Here is a 6,147-nt window from a genome sequence, read left to right as displayed (position 1 = left end):
TAAACTCGTTGAACTTTTAATTTCAGTACACGCTTTGACAATTTTCACCGGAATGACTCGGCATACCATCTGGTATTTTATATACATAGTATACTTTAAACTTTTAATTTTCATATCATTTGTAAGAAAAACAATGACTCTTTAAAGGGAAACTTCGCAAAAAAATCAAAAATTGATATTATGTTCATTCTGTATAAAAATGCTCAAATTCATGAATATTAAAGTTTTATTCTGCTAGATAAGAGATCACCATCGATTTTAAATTTAGAGTATCAATTCTCTCCGGTCAGCCATTTTGTTACCTTCTCCGATTTGCACCCAAGATATGTCTAAGGACCAAAACTACAGTAACCCGATGTAGTCGGAATTGCGTGTCGATATCTTGTCAATCGTACGGTTGTTTTATCCGACTAGTTAACTATAACTAAGTTGATACGGAAAATTTTCTTATCTTTTTTTTTTAATAACCATGATCTGTTATTTTTAACAATAATGATAATATTGGAATTAGTTAAAAAGTAAAAATTTCAAATCATAAATAAGTGTTCCGTGAAACTTGAATTGTTTTCGGAAATCTAATTAGTTCATAATTCTTTTATGTAATAAACTTTATTCAAATAAATTAGTATCTTCGCTCCACTGATCACCTGCATGGCTAAAGGTATTACTCCCAAAGGTATTGCAGGGGGTGTGACACGTCCAGGTATTCAAGCGATTTCCTGTCGAGCTTGCAAATTCATGCATCGTTTCACTTCTTAGGGTATTGGTCAGGGTACACGGCCGATAACTTATAACTTTCCATTTTGAACTATTAGGTGTTTAATATGCATCTCTATCTTGCGTGTCCGAAAGTGATATTATATACTAGTCATTACTAAACTCGTACGCTTGTTTGTGAATAACATTTCTGATGCAAAGAAAATTATTTATAAAAATATAGATAATACCTAAAAATAAACTACAGATTTGATGAAATAAAAATCTATATACATATTTTTTGTCAATGGTGAAGGACAGATCGGACCATACCAGAAATTTTGATTTAAAAAAATGTACGCACTTGTCGACCATTTGTATATACGCCAGGATTAAAAGTAACGGAACTATAGCGAAAATTCAAATATATACATGTATACATTGTACATAAGAAAGAAACATGCATTTTTTGTAAATTGGGGTAAAAGTTTTGTTAGTAGACTAGTCCACGTATGCCAACAGTATGTAATCATCAAATGTCGAAAGACTATTGTATACCAAAAGAAGAAGAAGAAGAGATTTAAATACTGGTCGATATATAACTTTCTTTGGCTCATCGAAGTTATGGACATTTATATATCAATTAGATTGTTCTCGAATAAAGGAAGAAATTCATCATCACAATTGTTCCGACATGCATGTTATATGTACGCAACTGGACGTACACTAATAATCCCTAAGGGATGTGAATATTTTCCAGGAAATCTATAGAGTATCAAAGTTTCAAATCAATTTCGGGATTTATTTTCTTTCTTGATATTCAATGACAGCAATTTAAAGAACAAACTGCTTGTCCGCTTTATGGGTATTCTTGTCAGTTGAAACAGACTTATAACATTAAACAATAGGGAAAAATGACATTAAATTCGTTCTGGGTTTTTTTTATACATTGTTGGTCAAATAGCAAAAGTATTATATATATATAGTTGGGCCCGATATAGTTACGGTGTGAGACGAAGACTATTTTGCTAAGGACATTCCCGATTATGTATAAATTTTGATGATGTTTTTCACACTTCAAAAGCATATATGTTCGTAAATTTCGAGTCCATTCCAAAAAGATTCTTAAATTTTCTGTCAATTTTTTTTAAAAATTTATCAAATATTTGAAGTATTCGTGCGTTGTGAGATTTGAAATATTTTGATGAAAACATTAATTCCTATATAAATAGGTAATTAAAGATAACTTTGGATGGACTAAATTATATAATTGCAATTGTTAATGATCTGTTTGAAATATTTAAGGCCGATCCTAATCTAAGATAGTACAATTTTTAGTTCATACACTCGTGATTAGAAGGCTATTTTTATTTATGAATTTATACTTCAATTAAAATAATTAAGTATTTTATCGTTACTGAATTAATCAAAAGTCAAAATGTTAATTTTTTTTTTTTTTATACATTTCTGCAGGGACGTCTATATAAGTCCTTGATTTCTGTGTCTAAAACTTTGACTGACTCCCGTTTTCAATTCATACGAAATGTTGTTCACACCTTCAAGCCAGTAAACCGTGACGCCTAGATTTCACTGAATGAGGATCAAAGGATTAGAATTACATAATGCTAATCCTTTAATTACCTTGAGTTAACCGACGCACTCAACATTCTTTAGGTGTCACAAAACAATACACATATTATTTCCACCGTACAAGCAAGTGAAAATGTTTGCTGGAATGAAGCAAAAAGGTCAGAATACAAACGTGTATTTTTATTACACTACTGATCATGTCAATTTCATATGTTTGTTGAAAGTATTTGTAGAAAAAAATCATAAAAATGTTCTATTGTATGAATTAATTTTATTAATAAAATTCGTTTTAAAATATCCACACGATCTAATTTTAAAAGTTGCATGGCTATCACTTATTTTTCGTTGGTTAATAGCTACACCAAAAGTCGTCGATGCGCTTTAAATCGCGTTATTAGATGGTTAACGAACAAGACTTAAATGAGATATTTTCACTCCCGGCATGCATCAAAGACTTAAACTACGTCACATAAGTCAGGAAGTTTCAAGAAATAAAATTAATAATTCCCAATTTTCTCCTTTATTAGATTTCATATCAAAATAAAACTTTGTGAATATGTTTTTTATGGTATTATGAACATAATAAGATGAAAAGTGAAAAATCGCGAATTATCCCTTTAATGTTTGTGTAACCATAACGTTAAGTGTAAAACTCTTTCTTATATTATCTGTTTAACAAAGATTTAAAGCTATCTTTTCATAATCTTATAGAATCTTCGATACACCATTAATCTTCATCAAATTGCTTTTTAACAAATTAAAAAAGTAAGTCTAGGTATTTATTACATTCAATGATACTTGTTAAAAGATATCTCTACAATGAATCAATACGTAATAAGCTAGAGAAATAACGCCACCCTACGTTTCACTGATTTTAATAAAAATATATTCAATGAATTTCTGTTGATTCAGTCATAGTGTCGTACAAATATGTAATTATAAACCAACTGCGATCGAACAAGTGTAAACACAAAAATCTTCTCAGTTCGTCAATATTTGAACGGAAACTTCAAACTGCGAAAAGGCTTATTCCTTTTTATGAAAGACGGTTGACTTTTCAGAAGATTGTCTTTTATACAAATTTACATAAATTGTGATTCGAAGAGGAGACAAAATCATTACCGTTAGCATGACAATATTGATTTTAAATAACACAAAATGAAAATCTGCAGATTTCAAAATTGTTAGCGGAATTATGGAAGATTCGTTTTTAAATTCAGCAATATTTCAAGAAGGAGGTGGATTGACCGTTGCAGCGCCGCCTATAAACAATGCGTGCTTGCCGACTATTTATGATAAATTGGATGCTGAAGCGAGGTCAAAAGTCAAAGTGATAAATCGAATGTTAGACAAACAATTACGTGTTCAAGAAAAAATAATATACAAGCATAAACATGATGCTTTACGGATCGGTCAAAGTAGAAAAGACGTGGTGGAAAGGGACCTTGAACGAATTTTACGGAGATATCCAAATATGGACGAATTACCGTTTCTTTCTTTGAGACTGAATGTTACAAGGAAAAAAGAAACGCAAAGTTTGGGAAAGTTTAAAGCATATTCTACAGAAGCCATTGGGATAAAAGGAATACCATCAACTCGATCAGACGATCCATTCTGTGACCGCTACTATTGCCATCACCTGAAAGGATTCAGAGGTCGGAGAAATAGGAAACTAGCGCCGTTAGAACCACTACCTCAAACAGAGAAAGCAAAAACGCCACATATTTCAAGGTCATTAATTCTTTCAAAACGATTAAGTGTAAGTGACCATGTCCTACACAACAAACTTCAGATGTTTTATAAGCGTGAACCAATTGAAGAAGATGCCATGACGGTTTGAAATGAACATGCATATATATTTCATTGTTAGAAGTGGTGCTTTTTTCATTTAATGTTGTAAGGATATTGCTGAGAGACACAACCTTAGTTATTGCATTACGGCATATTGTTTGTGCGATTCTCGTAGTATTTTGACATACCGTCAATCTCCTATAAAGACTTATTTTGAAATGTTAAGATCAGCAAGTCGTATGTTCCGAGTAGCACAAGGCAATTATGGCACTTTTTGATGTTTTCGAAGGATACAATATTTAAGATATGCCAGACAACAGATATAGGAACTAGATTATAAAACATGTCGAAAAACTTGTTTAAATATGATCAGTGGATATATATGGAAACGCAATGACTAAAAGAAAATAGTAGAGAATAAGTATTATTCATTATAAAGGCGAATAACTCTTAAGTCTGAAAGTATTATTTGATATTCATGAAAACCATTTTTATGAATAAAAACAGGTATTATTTATAAGATGAAGCATCATATGGAAGGATAACGGCTTTTTAAATATGTGATTGATTGAAGTGAGCAATTAAATATATTTCATTTTAGCATTTATATTTGCAAATTAATTTAATTTATTTTATTTTAGCATTTATATTTGCAAATCAATTTTATTTATTTTATTTTAGCATTTATATTGGAAACCTACATTTTACTTATGTTTACGTCAAATAAAATTTTATCTTGATATATAAACTGAATTTATTTTCCATTTTATATGCGTACGTAGACTAGTTGTCAATGTCTGTCAAATCTTTAAAGGACGCATTAAGTTTTGCTCGCATTGTATCGCCAAGGCTGATAATATTCATCGAAAAGGATGACGTTTATAAATCATTTTACAACGATATATTGTATTATGAGTGTAAAATTACATGATGTCAGCAATTTAGCTTGTTTCCAGTAAAGGAAAGGCGAAAGATACCAACGTGACATTCAAACTCAAAAGTCGAAAATAGACTAACAACACAATGGCAAAAAAATAAAATACCAAAAGATAAGCAATAGTTCACGAAACATAAAAAAGAAGCAACACGAATCCCACCAAAATCCCAGGGTGATCTCATGAAGGGTAAGCAGATCCTGCTCCTCAGCATTCTTTGACATGCACGATGTAACTTTCAACTATTGTTTTTTTTTGTGTGTGTTTTTATTTGTATTTATTTTTGTCTTTTATGACTTCATTGCAGAGTAATTATTTATAAAAGGGGATAACATGAATTATTATAAAAGGGGATAACATGAACATCAAAAATACCACACATTACAACTGAACACATCAAAAACAACAACCGACCCTTTAGAGATAACAGACATATATAAGCAAATACGATCAACAACGTACACCACAGGGTTCAGATAGCCCGACTCATATACCACACACTGATATTCTTAAACCCGTTTTACGTTGGGACAAATCTCCCTCTTTTACCTTGCTAGACCATTTATCTTAAAACGAAAATATACAATAGGATAAAGGCACATTATTTCGAAACCGGTTCAGAGTATGTGCTAGGTACTGGATGCTAGACATAAGGAAATAAGATACCACCGCTCAAAATGCTTTTGGTCTAAATAATTCGTTGTATGTTTTTGTATGCATGTTGATGGTATGAATCATGTCTACATAAATGTATAGGGTTGATATCTTCAACATCTAGTTAATCCATACACATTCGATAATGCATGCCAGGATTTTTTTCAGAGGTTGTCTTGCAGTAAATCTTGACTTTTTTTGCCGTTTTTGGCATATGCAACTTTGATAGCTAATCTTCGATAGCTTTTTAAAAAAATATATAAATAATTTTTGAAAATTCGGTACGATTAAGCAGACTTTGATATATTATAGACACCTGTCTGAATTATAGGAACTTTAGGTGTCTTTTATATTCTTTTTTGTCGATGGGTGGTGTCATATTGACCGTATGTATGGAGTATATGGTCAATTAGACACCAACCATTTAATATGAATAAAAGGGGATATGGAGTATATGGAGTACATCTCCATTTTTCCATTT

Source organism: Mytilus galloprovincialis, chromosome 3, assembly GCF_965363235.1.
Source record: "Mytilus galloprovincialis chromosome 3, xbMytGall1.hap1.1, whole genome shotgun sequence".
In the NCBI taxonomy this organism is placed as follows: Eukaryota; Metazoa; Mollusca; class Bivalvia; order Mytilida; family Mytilidae; genus Mytilus; species Mytilus galloprovincialis.
The sequence above is the reverse complement of the archived record's forward strand: the minus strand, read 5'-3'. Positions refer to the sequence as shown.